This window comes from Petaurus breviceps, unplaced genomic scaffold (assembly GCF_028583685.1).
Source record: "Petaurus breviceps papuanus isolate PSGF00001 unplaced genomic scaffold, PetGlider_PUasm1.0 490, whole genome shotgun sequence".
NCBI classification, from domain to species: Eukaryota; Metazoa; Chordata; class Mammalia; order Diprotodontia; family Petauridae; genus Petaurus; species Petaurus breviceps.
Window position 1 is genome coordinate 15,322,019 of NW_027186352.1, and position 20,526 is coordinate 15,342,544.

Consider the following 20,526-nt stretch of genomic DNA (forward strand, 5'->3'; position numbering starts at 1 on the left):
TGAGTGAATGAATGAATGAATGAGTGAGTGAATGAATGAATGAATGAACCTAGAGGTCTCATCAAATTTTAGAAATGGAGGGAGCTTTGGAAGTTATTGTTCTAGTTCAAGTCCCCATTTTTAGAGAAAGAAAGTGAGCGTCTGGGAGTCTCCATGAATTGCCTGAGGTTGGACAGATAGCATTTTCCTAGCCAGGCCTCCAATCCAATCTGCCCGAGTCCAATGCTGCCTCTCTTGGGATAAAAGAGAAGAGAAGTTTATGAAAACTTTGGACAGTAGAACATAAGGGTGATGTATCCGCCCTCTAAATGAAGTCATCAAAAGATCATGGATTCCTGGGTCATCCAGACCTGCCCAGGATTTACTGCAGCTATCAACACCTAAATCCCTAACGCTTAGGGAAACAGAAACCATATCCTGGTATTTCTCATCTGTCACTCTCCAAAGTCTTACTTTCTAAGTGATAACAATTCATGGGTCAAACATACATCCAAGCCAGGCAGTCTGCTTGCCAAAACTCAATCTGATTCTTTACTTTCCCAAGGTCCCTTTAGGCCTTGAATCAATTCCACGGCCCCTTTCCCACAATGCAGCTGAAGTTCACCAAACCTGTCCCCTGTGGGAAGGCCCAGAAAAAAAGACCTCTGACTTCTAGCTGTCCTAAAGAAGCCACCCCCCCCCTCCTTAAACTCACAGTATTCATTCCCTGGTCATCTTAAAAAGCTCTGCCTCCTAACACAAATTCTGATTTATTGACTAGAGAATTCTGCAGTTTCTTTTTGGCAGCTCTAGGATACAGACTATTCAACTAAAATTTCCTGGATTCAGCAAATAACAACCCCCAGTCAGTATTAATTTACTTCTGGATGGCTTATCATGAGTGGTTTTCTGTCCTTTTGTCTAAAATCTATATAGTCTTTGTCCATTTCACAGAATGATAGTAATTAGCATCATGATTATTATTAATAACAAAGCTTTAATTTGCATAGAATTTCAGACTTAAAAAGTGTTTTATGTACATTATCTTGGTTTACCTTGCCAACAATTCTGAGAGGTAGATGGTATCATTTCCCCCATATTACAGGGAAAGAACCTGAGATTTCGAGGAAATAAATGACTTACAGCGGTCACACAGTCATGAACCCAGGCTGTCTTTGACTTTGAGTTCACCATGAACTATAACATGTTAGCTTTCTTCACATGATCTAATAGAGAGCAGGACTTTTTAAAAATATATCTTCAGTTAACCTTCTTCAAGGTCAATAATATGTAGCCCCTTAGCTTTAAGAACGGGTATCTGCATGACCTATGGAATATCTCTTCATTCATCCATCCATTCATCAATTCATTAAAGAAACATTAATCAGAGACCTAATCTATGCAGAGTACTGTTCTAAGCTGTAGGGGAGATAAAATGATGTGAATGAGAGTGGTGCCTGCCCTCAAGGATTTCATAACCTAGGCTAGGGTAAGGCACAAACCCAGACAATGGTGATAACTCACGTTTCATGATAAGTAAGTGTCATGTGAGGTCTGTGAAGATCATGAGAATCTCAGAGAAGACATTCTGGAGGATGTGCTTTTTCAGTAACACTCTTAGGGATCAGTAGGAATTCCAAGAGCAAAAAAGGGAAGGGTGAACATTCTGGGCATAGGAGATGACAGAAGCAAAGAAATGGAGGCCAGAGGGTACAATGTACACCAGTGAGGACACAGGGCATCTGGAACGATATCAGAAGAGTGTCTCTGATTGGGCCCTCTATCTTTACTCCCACATCTTCATCAAAGTTATCATAATTATGCTCCTTTCTCTCAATGTCATTTTCCCCTAAAATGCAATGTGGTCTAGTGGATAGTATACTGGATTGGAGCCTGGAAGGTCTGATCTCAGGATCATAGGATCTTTGAGTAGAATGGGACCTCACAGGCCATCTATACCCCCTTCTTTTTTTTTAACAAATCAGGAAACAGACTCAGAAAAGTTTAATAACTTGTCCAAGGTCATGTAGATAGTAAGTTACAGAGTCAAGACTCAAATGCATGTCCTCTGGCTCCAAACCCAAGACTCTTTCCATGGTGAAACACTTCTTTTCATTCAAATCCTGCCCCTGACACTGTTAGTGACAATATGCTAGTCACTGAGCCTGAGTTTCCTAATCATTTTTTGGCAATTAAATAATTCTCATTGCACTTACACAAGAGATAATTCTCTCAAGGCTGTATGGAACAGTACTATACAGCAGAAAAACATCACAAAATTTTAAAAATGATTAGACTGCATCAGACACACTAATCATTTCTAATTATGAAAACTAAAGCAAAAGTTTGGTAACTTCTGATTTTATTGAAAATACAGTTTAGAAAGAACTATGGTAAACTGATTTAGGAGAATATTTTCATCCTTGTTCTCATGAGAGATCAACTTATTGGTGCAGCAACAATCTTCCAGAGTTCCAACTGCTCTATACATCCATAAAAGAAGGAACTTGGGGAAAGTAGCTTCAACTGGCTTTACAATAAACTTCATTTTGCATCTCTGAGTTTCTCTACATTACTTTAGGAAAATAGAAAATTATTGTAAGCTTCACACGTAATGTCCAAGTGTCTAAGTGTGAAGTTTAGTCTTCTCTCTATTGATAAGTAGATTGTACAAGCATTTTTCAAAGTGTGTGTAATTCTGTAGAGTGCTTTAAATAAAGCATCTGTGATATCTTCACAGAACACATCAGCTGCATTATGATGGCAGTATGAGCATATAAGTCTGAAATTTCTTCTTCAGACCAACTGAAAGGAACTTGGGGATCAGTGGATAAGTCATCTTTCAGCCAATCCACTTCTTTAACCTGAATTGCACCTCCTTCTGTTGCAGTCGGGTTCCTATTTAGGGCAACATTCCGTTCCACATAGTCAGAGATATTCACCCACATCTGTGCAGGAAACAGTCTTAGCAACCATTGCTGTGATGATGCTGGAAATCCTGGTGCAAGCCCCAAGCTCAAGCCCAGTGCAGCTTTTGGAACAGGTCACATTGGCACAGGATGTAGTCAGCTAGAAAGGAAACACTTCGCCACACCTATCTGCCAACATCTTCCAGAGGCGTGGCCATGGTGCGCTCTATTGTAACCACACTATGGTGGATATTGTCCTGCTCTTCTTCATTGAAATTTTCTGCTCCCTGGAATAGAATTATAGGGTGTATCTTATTCTTGATGCTTCTTTTTGTTTTGGCTCAGAGAAACCCTGAAGTCTTCTTAGCGCTTCCAAGTCACCATCATTATCTGGTAGAACTTCTATTCTCATAAAAGGGAGAGTTTCAGTTTCATCCTTGTTCAGAAAATCTCTCCCATTGCTATTCTTGCCACAGGATTCCTGAATACTTCTGTCACCATGTACAGTATTTTCTATTGGAATGTCTTTTTTTGTTTTTGTTTTTTACACTTGAGTATCTTTCCAAGATTTTTTGTTCTACAGAAGTTTGAATTGTGACAGAAAAATATTCTGGCCAACAGCATTCAGACACATCATGATATCCTTTTGTTTGGGACATTTCGATGCACATCACACAGCACAGTGTCACTTTTAAATGTAATTTCTTCCATAACTTCCTCCTGTCTGGGTTCAACATCACGCAGTGTTGCTATTCACTCTGGGGAATAGCAAACCCACTAGTCTGGGGAAGCATGAGCCACCTGCTCCCCCACTGTGCTTTCCCAGTCTTTTAAATAGGGATAATAACCTGTAGCTCCTAACTCATCGGGTTATTGTAGGGTTCAAATAACAAAATGATGGTAAAACCTAACATTACAAAACAGACAGTGTTTTATAAACATATGCCATCATCATTTTCCTCAATGACAATTAATGAATAAATTATTCAGTACTTAAGTGTTAATGTTATCCCTTGCTGGGGTGTAGGGATTTTCTAACTCAGAAAGTCTTAGTTAGAAGAGAAGAATCTCAGATGATGGTATTTATGGGACCATGGTAGGTCAGTCAGGAAAACATTAGGGAAGAGTAGAAAATCTTTAACTACCCTATACATCAAACCTCATAAGTACCTCGTCTTCCCCTCCTATGTTAGGCTTTACACTCTAAGACTTGGAAATGTGGCTTTGTCTTGCCGGTGAATTCCTGCTCTCCCTTGGTAGGGCTCTTGGTCTCTAGGACTTCCTCATTTCTGAGATTGCACAGTGAACACCTCACGCTTTCCTTCACTTTGGAATAGTCTATTAATATAATTAGATATGACAAATCCAGGTTATTCTTTAGATCTTCAGTTCCTGAAGTGTGCCTTCCTCAGATAGCTGAGTGAAAAGTTCTGGGAGCTGGGGTAGATAATGCTCCTGCATATTATCAAGAGTCATGCCTTAAGATTACTTTTACCTTCCCCAAGGATATTGTTTTCAGAAAAAAAAATGTGTTTCTATGGAGGATGGGGGTGGGGTTGATTAAGTTTGTATTTGCCAGTCTAGAACTTATCTTTTGGAAATCCAATTGTTTGGAACAAGTATATACCATGCTGGTAGTCTCAGGCAAAGAACAGCATTTAATGAAAGCAAAAATGAACATTCAAAAAACAGAAAACAATGTCAGCCAGATTCCCTTGGAATATTTTTTGGAGTCGCATTCCCATTTTACTAAATGCTATTATCTTTCATGCCCAAAGAAGACCAATATGACACCACCATGTGAGGGTCAAGGTACAGTGTGTCCCATTGTGGCTGATCAAAAGAATATGAGCTCAGAAGGTTCTACCACAGGTCAGGCACAAAGAGTCCACGTGAACATTTGGAGTGGGGATGGCTCTAAATTTGTACATCTCACACTTCCTTTGAACTACTGAAATTCTGCTTTGCTTGTAGAACACAGCACCTTCTTTGATGCAGGCACACCATGCTGGTGTAACTGTGCCAGTGTCTCCCCTGTCTCACAATTGACTCCAAAGTTCTTCAGAGACACCTTAAGAGTACCCTTGTGTCCCTTCTCCCGACCTCTGTGTGAGTACTTGTCTGGGGTGAACTCTCTGTCAAATCATCTTTTAGTCAAAATTGACATTTGAATGTGGCCATCCCATTGTAGCTGCGCTCTCTGAACTTGAATTTGAATGCTTGGCACTCAGTGCTTGCTTGAGAAAGGACCTCCATGTCAGGACCTTTTCTTGCCAGGTGATCTTCATAATCTTCTTAAGACAATCCAATTGGAAGCTCTAACTTTTAATTCTATAAGGGCAGAAATGGTGAGTCTCAGCACCTTACATGTACTCTTGCATAGGTCCTGGGTCTCCAGACCACAGCTGATGACCTCCTACCCTGGGGCTATATTCTCAAAGCTGCCCCTCTGTTCTACTGTTGTGTCCCTTGTTTTCTCCAGGTTGATCCTAGCTTGTCTTGAACAGATGCTCCTCCTAATCTGCATGACACAAACCTAACAGAGACTCCAGTCTTTGTCCATTCCCCAGGACTCTGTTTTCCTTTATTCTGAAACCATGCATTGGCAGACACATCTTGCTTCTCTTGCAATGAATATTTGTGCTCTGGACCAATGTATACCAAGTCCTACTCAGATGGATGCTGGTGTTATTTTTCAGTCATTTCGGTCATGCCCAACTCTTCATAACCCCACTTGGGGTTTTCTTGGCAAAGATGATGGAGCGGATTTCCGTTTCCTTCTCCAGCTCATTTTATAGATGAGGAACCAAAAAAAAAGGATTAAGTGACTTGTCCAGGGTCACAAAGCTAATAAGTGTCTGAGGTCAGACTTGAACTCAGAAAGATGAGTTGTCCTGCCTCTAGGCCTAGCACTTCATCCACTTGATCTGGCTACCCTTCCACATACCTATTACTACAGCATGCTTGCTAGGATTGTTTCTCATTGTTTTCCCTCTATGTTCAAGTGGATACCCCTGCATTATAGGAAGTTATTATTTGTATTCTGGAAAATCGTCACTTGTCCACACTTCCTTGAATGAAGATCCTTGAGGACAGGACAGAGCAGGGATTGTTTTGCTTTTGTCTTTGTCTACCATTGCTCAGAACAGTGCCTAGTACATAGTACACATTTAATAAATGCTTAGTAATTGAATGATTGATAGATGGCCCGTGAATTTATCCTGTGTTGCTGAGTCTCCCTTTGCTTGGATATGATCAGCCCTCAAACTTCTTTGCCATCAGATATCATTCCTCCCCTGTTGATCAACAGAACAAAAATATACATGATGTATATTGATGGGTTCATACGTGTCACATAACATTTTCTTCCTCCCAATACCATGCCAATCGAATTGCCTGATCAATGAATTAAAAATGAGATTCTGTGCAAGTGGCTGCCTTTTATAAGGAGTCTTTGTCACTGAGAAAGTAACATCAAGAGAAAATAAAACAACAGCACATACTCATTGACTTCATTGCCCTGACAAAACAAAACAGTTGAGCTGCCTAATAAAAAACCTGCAAACAAAAATGGGGTGTCTAATCACATGACAGTTGATTATCTGGAACAGACATAGGTTTCACTAGCATGTCTTTGGACCTCTAGTCTATTTGTGTCTTTATTTTTAGGAAGACAAGAAATGCATTAGGCTTCCATGCTAATGTTTGGCAAATATACCATTTTGTAAATAAAACCTTTCCTTAAACGTTTTTTTCTTATCATATTCTTTGGACGTTTTAGATCAGAAGAGTGAAATGTAATTATGTTTTTGAGTTTTCCTCTTTCTCTTAACTTAGGCTTCTGCCCAAAAGAAATTTCCCTTCTTCAAATGGCTTTGAAATTGTGTTCAGTCTTAATATTATTGAAGCAAAGTGATGTTGCAGAATTCTGTGGCGATGTCAATCGCTGTTGGAGAGGGAAGTTACCAGTAATGACTTTCAGTGACTGAAGTCTCTGAGGCTCTTTCCCTTTCTATGTTTCTTTGATGCTAAGTTAATTTCACAGACTCTAAATGCTGGATAGGACCTTTTTGACTCCCCATTATCTCAAGGGTCAAATATAAACTTCTCTATTTGAAATTTAAAGCCATTCACAATATGGCTACAAGAGAGATTTCCCAACTTTTTCCATATGACTCCCTGTCACATGCTCATATCCCAGCCACACTGGTCTTTTTGCTGTTCTTTTCCCAAGCCATTCAATATCCCCTCATTGGCTTTTGTATGTACCAGTCTTGCCAAAGCTTCTGCAGTCTAAATGTCTGCAGTTCCTTTGAGTGGCATTAACATGGCATGCATTCTAATGCCCTTGATTTTTAGATACCCACTTCTGGACACTTTCCAGCTTGTCTCCAGCTGTCTTCCTAAACAAATGACCCCCCAAACTGCACATGATACTCCAAATGTGATTAGATCAGAATCGGACACTATATCTTTCTTAATGCAGCTTAGGTGAGAATCGATTTGGGGGCCTGCCATGTAGCACTTTCGACTCATTGATTTTGGGATCCACAAAAACAAACAACAAAAAAAAAAAACCTAGAGCCATGTTTTTAACCAAACCTCTTTTCACTAAAATGTGTGACCTTGAGCCCATCCTTATTTTACTCTCTGCCTCAGTTTCCTCAATGGTCAAATTAAGAGGATGACCTAGACAACCCTCTCTCCCAACCCTAAAAATCAGTGATTTTAAAATGCAGATGTGGCCTCAGGGACAGATGGTGAGCCGCTAGTTCTGAAGTTGCCACTATCAGACTGCGGGTACCGCTCAAAGAAACCTGCCCCATTCCGCCCCTGCAGCTCGGGTGTACGTATCTGTTCAGGTCTGTTTAGTTCTTTCAAAGCCCATTTTATTCATCAAGGAAAGTGGGAAGCTTCCAGTTATTGCCAGAAAGGAAGGCTCTATTTTCCTGCTGCCTGGGGTCAAGGTCATCCTCTCATCTCCTTCTCTTGACAGGGTGATAATAGATTAGTGGAAAGGGAGTTCGAGACTTCTAGCAAGGAGTTTTCTGGCTCTCAGCTGTCAGGAACCATCAGAATTCACAACCTGACCCTGGACCAAAAGCCCTGCCAGCACATTGGAATTCAGGTTTGAGCTGCAGGACGTCTTGTAGTAAACACAGGGTTCACAGGAGAGGGAGAGCAAAATGGGACTGAGGAGGAAATGAACACTCTGATGGTCCTAGGTCAGGAGAGGAATGCAAAGAATGGGGTCAGGTGGTTGTGTTGAGGCTCCTGCCTCTAGAGAGATGCAAGATAGAGTGAGAATCAATTCAATTTATCAAGCATGTGTCAAGTACCACCACATATCAGTTAATGTGAAATGACTGGAGTTAAAAGGTCATACCCCAATCTTAAGTTACACCAACATCCCCTACACATCTAGCTCTTATCCTTCGAAGGGAAAGTCAGATTTGAGCAGTGAACATAGGACTGTGTTTTGGAATTTAATGACCCTGTGCAAATCCTGACTCATTTACTGACTACTTATATGATGTGGGGCTCAAGCTCTTGGTGCCTCAGTTTACTCCTCTGTAAAATGAAAAGGCTGGACTAGATGGTCTCTAAGGTACCTTCCAACTCTAATTCTGTGATCCTAACATCCTGACTTCTAAGGTTCAGATTTAGATCCATGTCTTTCATCCTCTAAGACAGTCCAGAAGGAAAAGTATTATCCTGTCAGTGAAGGAGTCTGCAAGCCTACCATAGGAAGCAGGGTATCTGGAAGCAGCAGAGACTCCCTTGCCTTCCCCTTCCTCCCAGCATCCCCTTCTCCACTGTCACTTACAAGAATTAAATTCACTTTGGAGCTATGCTGGTGAAACTTTTAGCTGATCATTCCCTGTCTGAAGCTAGCCTTCTGGATCCTGCCTCTAAGCTTTTATTCAGACTTGGCATTCTGCCTAGAATGGGCTCTTTCCTCATTGAGCTTCACCATGTCCTCACTTCCTCCACTGGAAAGCTCACGTGAAGCCATCTTTATGAACTATCCTCTAGCAGCTCTCCTCTTCAAATGACCTTGCATTTCCTTCTGTAGGTACATATCACTCCCCTGACTAAAATGTAAGCTTCCTGAAGGCAGTGACTGATTTTGTTCTTGGTCCATATCCCCAGATCCTCCCATAATACCTTGCAATCAGATAAGGCATTTGTCGCTTACAGATTTTAGTTACACTGCTGTTCAGATGGAAGGCAGGCATCAGGCTCAGGATAGAGCAGCCATTCCATTGGTTCAGACTTCAAGACACCAGGATGCACTTCACTTATGATGGAATAGAAGAGGAGAACTCAGCTGGAGGGTGGTTATTTAGCAACAGCTCAGTTCACTGATTGCCAATTGGATATATCCTCTACCAGGGCAGACTGAAACACACTAAGGTCATTCATGCTGGGCAATTTTTGTTCATGCCATTGCTGTTCAATTGTTTCACTCATATCCAACTCTTCATGAACATTTTTGGTTTGTTTTCTTGACAAAGATGCTGGAGTGGTTTGCCATTTCCTTTTTTAACACATTTTACAGATGAGAAACAGAGTTAAGTGACTTGCCCACGGTCACACAACTATTAAGTGTCTAGGCCAGAGTTGAACTTGTCTTTCTGACTATAGGTCTAACACTCTTGACTGTGCCATCTCCCTGACCCACTTTTGTTTATGTATTTCTATAAAAACAGAATTCTCCTTCAACAACCACATTGCTTATCATGTTGTAGCTGACAGAAATTAAAAGCAAATTAAATCTACTAATTTTTGATATAGTTCATGGCTGAGGAGCAGGTGAAAATAGCAGGTGTCATCTTATTTCAAAAATTTGTTTTTAGTAGAATTCAAGTAGATCATATAATCATGTGCAAAGTTTCCCCATCATGATTTTATATTGAAATGTACTTAAATATATCATAATCCTATAAGCAGAATGGGGTTATTTATATGCCCTCCACTAAAAAAAATAAGCATTCAAGTACACAAAAAGAAAGAAAAAAGGAAGGGAGGGAGGGAAGAAAAAAGAAGAAAGGAAGGAAGGAGAGAGGAAGAAAAGGGAGAAAGAAATGGAGGGCAGAAGGGAAGGATAAAAAGAAAGAAAAAGAAGGAAACAAGAAAGGGGAGAAGCTCAAAAGAACTTGCCAAAGTCAGGATGCCTGAGGACCATCAATAGAAATAACTGAGACAGAAACTCTGGGTTTTGGTTTCAGAAGTTCAACAGTTATTCAAGAATAATTCAACAACTATTTGTTAAGTATCTGCTTTTTGCAAGAATTTCACTAGATCATGGGAATTCAGAGACAAAAGTGAACCAGTTCCTGCACTCAAAGAGTCTGTATGTCCATGGGGGAGGAAGGGTGCAGTGAATCTGACTTGTACTTGCATACCTAGCACCTTGATTCCTCTGTAATCTCCTCAGCATGAATATTTCTTCCAATGGTGCTGATCTTAGGGATGTAGGCAGGGATAGGAAGGGAGCCAAGAAGTCATCAAGTTCAATTCCATCATTTTAACACATGAAGAAACTGAGGCATAGAGAAGTTAAATAGCTTCACCAAGTTCCCCAGGTCTACACAACAGATTCAGGATTGAAACCCATTTCACAATCCATCACTCTTTCCATAACAATACAACTACATGGATATTCACATGTGGATCATTGGTTATCCCTTGCTATCAATAAACAAATAAACATGCACAATTTAGGCTGAGGATGGAGAGATCTCTACCAAGTGGTCAGAATCATAGGTGACATATCTTTTTTTTTATTTAAAAAATGTTATTAGCCCTCCCAGTTATTATCCAAGTAGAAATGTAACTCAGCAAGCATTTACTAATCACCTACTATATTTAGGGCAAGGTGTTAGGCACTGGGGATAAAGAGACAAGGACAAATAGCCTCTTCCCCTCAAGGAAATTGCATCCTGTTCAGTGAATACCAAGGGTATCCAGCTGAAGAATGCTGGGGATTCTAAGAGAATGGGGTGAAAAGGAAATGTGTCCTAGACATGAAAAGCCACCAGTGCAAAAGTACAGGCATGAGACATGGAACCAACTAATGGTTCTAATTAATTGCCATTCAATGGCTAAAAATTGTTACTTTTAGACTGGGAGCCCATGTAGTCAAGAACAGAGATTTTTGGCCTGCAGACTCTAACCTTTTAAAATCTAGAGAACTGTGTTATAGCATAATGGATTCGATCTCTCATCCTTTGTATTTTATTTCATCCATTTAATAGCATGCTTGGGACACAGGGTATCTAGGTTCTACCAGACTGCTACAAAGACTTCAGAACCCTTGACCTGGAAGCTATCCCATGAACTGCACACGTAGCAAGGTTTCCTTTCTGTAGTTTCACAATTCATCACAAGGATGACCCAGTCAGAAATTCCCTTTCTGACACCAGATTTGCAATCGCTAGAAACCTGTCAGTGTGTCATTACAAGCCTCAGGTTTTTTTTTTTCCAAACAAATTCTGGTTTGTTAATTCACTTTCCGTTAGGTGCTAACAAATAAGTTTTTTCCACATAGACTGAGACTTCACCTATGCTTGAGCAAAGTACAGATTTTTTTTTATTCTTCCTGGGACTAAAAATTCCTAAAGGCTTCTATGTAATATGATTTGGAGCCTCACTTCTATATACAAGGGATGGAGAGTATGTCAAGACCTGGTGACTCAAGTCAATGTGATATTCCTAGGTAATAGATCAGTGACATCTCCCCACCGTCTTTTAACTTTCTTTGGCAAGACTCACCATGATCCACTAACTGACAAATGGAAATATCCCTGGTGAATAAGGTAAAAAAAGGGCGACCCCCAAACCAAAACAGTGAAATGAGTAGAAGAACCTACTGCTTAGGATGGAACAGAATGCCAGGTTTAGATACAAAGATAGCCCTTGACCTGGAATTTTCAGTTAGAGCCACATCTGCTTCAAGAAAAATTCTAAAAGCCCTGATCTGCCCTAAAACTTTCTATTTTTCAATCATCATGACTTTTGTCCATTGAAGAGTAGGTGATATTTGCATATTGTTTTAAAGTTAACAGTCTTTTACATGTGTTTTCCCTTTTGAGTGTTGCAGAAATCCTTGAAGGTAGGTGATGTAACCCTTGTGTTACATCATCATAATCATCATCCCTTACATATGAGGAAACTGAGTCTCAGAGAGATTAAGTGACTTGCCCCTGATCACATAGCAATGAGTAGTAGAGATGAATTCAAGTTGAGTTCTTCCTAATTCCAGGTTCAGTATGTTGCTCACAATATCTCACTGTTATATATAACTCAAAAGCATCTCATTGGGTCTGCTATATTAAATTTTTGAGGACATATGCTAGACAGAATAATAACCAAAGTTATGTCAAATATAAAACGTAAGACCAATTAATGCATAAGGAGAAAGCCCAACATTCATAGTCAGAGAACTGGGGTTCCTAGCTGTAATGTTAATAGGATTTAAGATCTTCCCTGCCCATTAATAGGCCTAATGTGGAGCCCAAAAGGGAGGCTGGCTTGTAGGAAGGCTTTCACACTTTTTGTTAATTTCTAAGTAGATGCTGAATCAAGAGGTTTGTGATGCCCTCTGACTCTACAAAAGGTAGCATTTTACTATGGGGCTCTCTTATTTAAAGGATGTTCTCTGATTTGACCAGATGAGACGCTGGGTAGCCATTAAGGAGCATCCCCCCAACTTTGAAAAACCCAGATGTTGGTGCTTCTCTCTCTGGTAACTATGTATGTATTGCCTTGGCCAGATAGTTGGATCTGTATGTTGATCTGTGCTAATTTCTCAGACAGTTAGAAGCCCTGCCTATTGGTCTTTCTTTCTCTGCTTGTATTTTCTCTATTTTATTTGTTTGGATTTTCTCTGAAGTTCAGGGTGCTTATTTTTCCCCGAAACTAATGAATCTAATTTAAAAAGATTGTTGTCCCCTTGAACAGCTGTCTTTCCTAGTAAGGCAGATCTAAGAACCTGTGCTAGCAGCCATCCTGGGGATACCAGTGTGGTTGCTGCTACACTAGCCCATCTCTACTCCATATTACCTATATGATCTATGAACAGGTAACATCATCATCATCATCATCACTAGCATTTCAATATCTTTTAAGGTTTACAAAGAACCATATAAATACTATCCCATTTGATCCTCACAACAACCCTGAAATGTAAATGTTATTTTAAATTCATCTCACATAAGAGAAAAACGAGAGACCAAGGTTAAGTGACTCACTGAGAATTACACAGTCATTTAGTTTGTGAGCCTGGATTTGAACTCAGGTCTTCCTGATTCTTGTTCCAGATTTCTCTAGCTGCCTTTCACTGTTCCCTGTATTTCATTTTCCTTCCTTATTTAATGAAGACAGTATGCAGGACACTATGCATCCTATGACCTTTGATCCAGATCTTGAGTCTCATTAGCTAGCTGTTGTGGCTGCTAAGGATATATTGTCCATTAAGCAAGAAAAATAACAGTGCAACATGCTCAGTTGAATATGGTCTGATCAGAAAGTGAAAGGCAAATTACATGAAAATAAAACCCTGGATCTTGCTCCTTACTCCATGCATGACTCTAGAGCTCAGAGGCATCATGGTGCATGGTTATAATGCTGAATTTCAGGTTAAGATGACTCAGGTTCTGTCTCACTTCCAACACTACCTATGGAATTTCTCTGAGCCTCAGGATTTCTGTTTCTAAATCTAGGATCCTATGTACAATCAGCGAGCATTTCTGTAGCACCTACATTAATCCAGGTTCTGGACACATAAATGCAATGAATAAAACAATCCCTACTCTCAAGGAGCTTCCTTTCCAGTGGGGAGCAGACCCTTCTCTCTGGTCTCTAACTTTCCTAGCTATAAAATGAGGGGACTGGAATAGCTGAGCTCTGTGATCCATTCCCCAGCTGGAAACCCTTAGGTTTTACTTTTTTATATATAATTTTACAGTTGGATCATTCAGATTCTGGCTCTCAGTGACTGCTCATGTACAAAAGTCAATGTGACTCATTATAGTGAATGAGATTTTTGGATGCTGAAAATTTCTGAAAGAGTGAAACACATCCCTGTGAATAGGTATGTAAGGGAGTCTTGTCTGTCGTCTCTCCCAAATGTGTAATTATCATACTTTCTTTTTAAAAATTCTGAATGTATAGTAACAGTGGGGGGGAAAGAAAGGTATTTTTGGTGGAACATTATGAGTTAGAAAATGGGGAAAATAAAAATGCATTCATTATTTACCTACTAATAGGAAATGATCAAAAGTGACCTGTGTTTTTTAATCAACAATGAATTCATTATACAATGCTGTTTCTGTTTCATGTATATTAATAATCAGTCAGCCTCAAGAATGAAATTTATTCCTAAGTGTATCCATATCTATTTCATCCTTGTTTTCTTTGCTAATTGTGCAAAAAATTCCAACTTGAAATAGTCAGGGAATTAGGAGGTAACATCTAGCTAACCTGACAAACTGTTTTCCACTAAAATATCAAGGGGGTGATGATGCTTTAATCTCTGTCCCTTCCCAAGTGTATATTTTGTTTTTGTGACAAAATACCTTAATTCAAATGAACCACTTAATTTTATGTTTGAAATTTTCAAGCATGATTCATAACCAATTTACCTAAGGGAAAGGGAGGAAGGAAGATGGAAAGGAAGTGTGTTTTTTAATCAAAAGGTTCTGCAAATAATGCTTCACTTACATATGGGGGTCACCTTAGTTAGAACCTAAGTTAGAACCCAAGGCTGGCTAAATCACTAAGCATTTTAGAAAATAGATTCTCCAAATAAGAGCTTATTTGAAAAGGATAATTATTAGACAGGGAAGGAAGAAAGGAAGGAAGGCAGGAAGGAAGGAAGGAAGGAAGGAAGGAAGGAAGGAAGGAAGGAAGGAAGAAAGGAAGGAAGGAAGGAAGGAAGGAAGGAAGGAAGGAAGGAAGAAAGGAAGGAAAGAGAAAATGTATGAATGAATGAAAAATGCTTACTACTTACTGCGTTCCAAGGATAATACAAAGAGCTCATACCAGAGGCAATGAATGTAGTATAAATGAAAAGGTACTGAAATTAAAGGACCTGAATTTGACCTGGTTTCTCCATCGATTACCTTGTGACCTTAGGAGAGTCACTTAATTTTTGGGGCTGCAAGTTCTTACCTGTAAATTAAGGAGGCTGAAGTAGATGACCTCTGAGATCCCTTCCACCTCTAAAGCCATTATCTAGTTTCCTTTCCTCTCTATACAAATAATTCTGTTGCCAACTGAGATTTATCCAGGCCTCCAGTCCTATAGCCCTAGCTGTTTGTGCCCACTGGGTGTCCCACTATCACCTCAAATGAAAAATCTAAAATTGTACTCATCTGCTCTGGCTTTCATTACCAACTACTGCATGTCTTGAGTGTTGCTGCCATTTTCTCCCTCCTCCCAGATATGAAGACTTTGTCATCTTCCCAGCAAGACTCAGTTTCCTCATCTGTTGAAGAAGGGAATTGGACTACAGTGTCTCAAAGGTCCCTTCTAGTTTTAAATGCCCTACGGCAGTAAAAAAAAAAAAAAACCTTGAATCACATTATCTCTGTGATCTGGCCATGGCCTTGGGCCATCTAAGAATTCTGTCAATGATTTGGTTGAAGACATAGATAGCATGCTCATCAAATGTGCAGATGGCCCAGTGAAGGGGTCAGAGTTAAACATCCAGTTATGTTTATGTGTGACAGTAGGGACAAAAAAAATCTAGAATGGTTAGAGTATCAGGTTAAATCTTTTTAAAATCTTATTAGGAATAAATATAAAGCCCTATGTCTAGGTTAGTAAAACCATCTTTGCAAGTACAATATAGAGGAGGCATGGCTAGGCAGGAGTCTGTGGGGGAATAAGAAGTCAGAGACTTTGGGAAATTCTAAGCTGAATGGATGGAAAAGTGTGATGTGACAGCCAAGAAAAAAATCAACAATTTCATATATAAATCCTCTTTCTTTTTTTTCCTGGGCATGGTAGTGTTTGTATTTGGTAGGAATTGTTGAGTTCTCAATGAAAAGAAAAAGAAGGAAAATATATGTTATCTCAGATTACATGGAAAGTGGGATAGTACCCAGAACACTGATGGTAACAATCCCCCAGGCTCTGTCGTGGTCAGGGCATATCTGTACTATGGGGTTCAGTCATCAGTGCCATATCTTGAAAATGTCATTGAGAAGTTGGAAAGGATAAAAAGGATGGCAGTCTGGATGCTGAAGGTGTTGTAGTTCATGCCCAAAGGAAATGAGTGAAAGAAACCAGAGATATTTAGCCTCAAAAAGTGATGACTTACAGGTAGGACACTGTCTCACTTCAAGTATTTGAATGGCTTTCATGTAGGAGAAAAATTAAATTTTCTCTGATTAGCTGTAGGCTGCAGAACCAGGATCAATAAATGGTGATTCTAGAAAAGTAGATTCCAAAAGAAGCAGGACCATATTTGATCTGCCCTGGGGATGAGGATACACTCTTTTAAAATGTCATCTTAGTAAATACCTTTGCTTTGATCTAATCATGTCTAGTTGAAGACAATTATGGGAAAATTCACTAGTGGGGACTTATAAGTGATACTTTTATGATTGTGCTCCCATAGAATAACCCTAGAACCTATACAAGAAGTCATACTACTAGGGAGCCAATTTACACATAAGTTTGAATTTGATTTCAGAGGAATGAATGACAAAGAGTGGGTCACACAATAATGAATTATTTATTAAGATGAATAATGAAAAATGATCAAAATGTGCAATGAACTAGTTAGGTAAGTAATAAGTTGCTTCTCACTTGGAGTCTTCAAGAAATTAACAAATTACCCATTAAGTATGTTGTAGTGGGGATTTCATCCAGGTTTGGCTAGATTAAGTCCTCTGGACTTCTTTCCAATATTGGAGTCCTGAGATTCTACACTTTATCATATGAACACCTATGTCACTTCCTACTTAGTATATAGCATCATAGATACAAAATTGAGAGGGAACTTAGACATCTTCAGAACCAGTACCATCATTTTATAGGAAAGGGGATTGAGACAAAGGGAAGTGAAGTGACTCATCCTGGGGTCCCACAGCTAAGGAAGAGCCAAGCTAAAATTCTCCCTGGGATCCTTTGATCCCCAGTCCCAGGCTTTGGCATGATGGCATGCTTGGAAGTGCTGGCAGACCTATCACTGCCTAGGAAGGTCAGGAACCTCCAGAAGGCCGCTATTCTGTGGATAGAGATCCATGTGAACACAAGTCCAGGAAGTAGATCTGAAATTGGGAGATGAAAGTCAAAGGCAGAAGAAGAGTTGGGATTTAATTCCCATAAAAATGCAGGAGACAAGTCCATTATTGCACATCTAGAAGGAGTCTAAGATGCCATCTAGCCCATTCCAAAGATTTGCTTCATTATCAAATTGGATATTGAATCCTGGAGATGAGTCAGGAGACCTAGAGGAGAGAATCTCTTAAGTCTCTTCTCCTCCAAAGATTTCTGTGGCCGGGCTAGTCTCCGAATAGGAGAAAGAGAGGAGCTTGCAGAGGGCACCCAGTAAATCGTGAGAAGCCTTTTTGGAGAGGAGGGAGGGATTCAAAAGACCAAGACAGCTCCTTCAGCTTGGTGATCTCCCTGGGAGCCATTAAGCATTCATTTCATTAGCTTTACTTTGATCTTGTGAAATTAGAGATAATTTGATTGCTGTTCAAGACCCGACTGGGTCAAGTCTCATTTCATTGCTTCAGACAAGAGGCTGTTGAAAGATGACCAGAGCAGAGAATGGGAGCTGGAAGCATCTCCAGACTCAGCGAGTTGTGGAGTGTGAAAATGATGAGTTTTGGGAATGATTCCAGGAAGAGAACCATGAGCCTTATACTTCCTTGTGTTCATTTAACTAGATGGTTAGAACTGACTTTGGTTCTGCCTTTGAAGCAGCCAATACAAAGGATACTGTGAAAATTCTACATATGTGAGCCTCATGAGGAATGGCCCTGATAAGCAAGCCTGGAGTGGCTTGGGGAGAGTATCGGTTCTGCTTCTCTTCCCTTGATGCCTGAGAATGGCCTCCCTACCACATGTCACATCTTAGAGGGTTGCCACTAATTATCTACCTCCAAGTATCTCAAGGAGTGAGCATCAGGGTGTTCAGAAATTAAGGTGATGCAAATGGAAAGAGGATTATTTTTTGAGGTACTATGGGCATAATGTATAAGAAATGTACGTTAAAAGAAAAGAAATTCATGAGCAAATGGCAACCATTCCCTAACTACTGGACTTTAATTGCCCAGAGTGTCAAAATGATTTGTTCTCAGCCCACCACTGCTGCCTGTGTTATCCTGAGGCAATCCCCGCCCTGTTTTGAGCCTGCATATTTTTCCTCCATAAAATGAGGAGATTTGGCTAAATCAAGGGTGGGGATCCCATAGCCTCAGGATCACATATGGCCTTCTAGGTTCTTGGGTACGGCTGTTTGACTGAGTCCAAGTTTTACAGAACAAATCCTTTCATTAAGGGAATTTGTTCTGGGAAGTTTAGATTCAGTCAAAAGGCTGCACTTGAGGACTTAGAGGGCCATGTGTGGCCTCAAGGCTGCAGGTTCCTCACCCCTGGACTTGATGATCTTTCAGGTCCCTTCCTACCATAAGCATCTGATTCTGTGAATAAGATGCTCTCTCTCAGAACCTCCCCAGACAGAGATTGGTGGGTTTGAAGAAACACAGAGACATCTTTGCTGCCTTGTGGCTGGTAGACATGAAGAATTTCCGAAAATTAATCCTAATGATTACTAGAGCTTTCTGAAAGACAAAGAGTTGCCTGGGAAGGTGGGGGAGTCCCCTCCTTAGCAGAAGAGCCCTTTGACCAAGGTGGAATGACTATGTGTAAGTTTTATTGTGGAGAGAATTTCATTTCCAAGACTCCATTGAATTGGATGGTCAGGGAGCTCCCTCCCAGATGTGAGCTAGCTTGTGATGGGTGAATGTAGGCTGGGACATCAGAAGGGGTCAAGGCCATGCTCACCCTGATGAAGTCACCTCCTTCATTCCCCCAGAGGAGCCTGCAAGTTCTCATTTTCTTTTGTTGCTACTTCTGATTTATTCCCATACCATTCTTTTTTGGAACTAAGTCAACAGACATTTTATTGAGCTGTCACCAATTGATTGCTCTCTCTAGGGATCTCTTATGGCACTTTGTAGCTATTATTCAGTCTCCAGAGACTCTTGCAAAATCTGTATCTATTTATCTCCTTTAGGACCATCCGAATGCAGGATTTAGGTTTAGGGAGCATCTAGGCTGGTCTGCTTATTTTGCATTTGGGGAAGTTGAGATGCATAAGAATAAAGTGACTTGTCCAAATTCACTTGTGTTAAAAAAAATGATCTAAAATTTTAAACTGACTTGCTAAGACCTCTACATCTTCTTCTTCTTCCTCCCCTTCTTCTTTTTTATTTTTATCCTTATTCATTTTTCTTCCTTTTTTATTCCTCCTTCTTCATTCCCCCCCTTTTCCTTCTTTCTTTTTTTTTTTTCTTTAAGGCAAGCAGGGTTAAGTAACTTGCTCAAGGTTACACGGCCAGTTATTTCTGGGTGTGGTGCTAAGAATCTGAGCACAGATTTGATTCCCAGGTCATCCTGACACTGGAGCCAGTGCTCTTACTCACTGAGCCACCTGGCCGCCCCTAAGCAAATGGGGTTAAGTAACTTGCTCAGGGTTACACGGCCAGGTGTTTCTGGGTGGGTGCTAAGTGTTTGAGTCCAGATTCGATCCCCAGGTCATCCCGACACTGGAGCCAGTGCTCTTACTCGCTGTGTTACCTGGCTGCCCCTCTTCTCCTTCTTTCTTCTCATACCAGGTCAGTGAGCTCATTTGAAGGGGGAAATTTAAGGATGACTATTCCTTATAAATCTCATCCTGCCATATTTTCAGGTATGTTTGTGTATCTACATCTTTAGATAGAAGAATTATTCACAGGCACTATATTCTCAAATTATAGAAGCCATTTGAGAAATGTAGCTGGCTAGTGAGCTGGAAATTCCCCTGCAAGTCTATAAGCTTGTTGGTTCTCTCGCACTTGGGGAAGGTGATTTTTCTTAGTCTTATACTGCCACCATAGTGACCACTTAGTAAAGAAAGTGAGAGCTCTTGGCTAGACAGGGGAGTCTCTTGAGCTCCAAAATCTCTTCTCCATGAATATTGGTAACAGTTTGACAGAAGATACAGATTGTTGTTTTTCCATTGTTTTCCAGTCATATTTGACTCTCTGTGATCCCATCTGGGATTTTCTTGGATACTAGAGTAATTTGCCATTTCCTTCTCCAGTTCATTTTACAGATAAGGAAACTGAGGCAAACAGGGTTAAGTGACTAGCCCAGGGTCACACATCTATTAAATGTCCTAAGATAGAGTGAGCTCAGTTCTTCCTGACTCCAGGCTAAGCACACATCCACTGCACTGCCAAGCTGCCCTGGCTAGCCATAGCCTTGCCAATTCTTCCTCAGCCCTTCCTGTCCAAAGACATGTCAGGGGAATGAAGTTTTGACTCATCCAGTTTGCCAGGAATGTGGGTGAGGTGTTTGGGAAGTTTTGGATACAAGTCTAAGAAAGTTGGATTTTATTTGCTAATAAAAA

General features: G+C 40.3%; 1 protein-coding gene and 1 pseudogene across 2 annotated transcripts in view; one reads left to right on the forward strand and one right to left on the reverse strand.

Moving 5' to 3' along the window:
• Window positions 1-20,526, forward strand: part of PRKG1 (protein kinase cGMP-dependent 1) — a 1,429,727-nt gene that overhangs the window by 1,033,822 nt on the left and 375,379 nt on the right. The window lies entirely within an intron of this gene.
• On the reverse strand, window positions 2,419-3,121 carry LOC138172075 (methyltransferase-like protein 22 pseudogene; annotated as a pseudogene).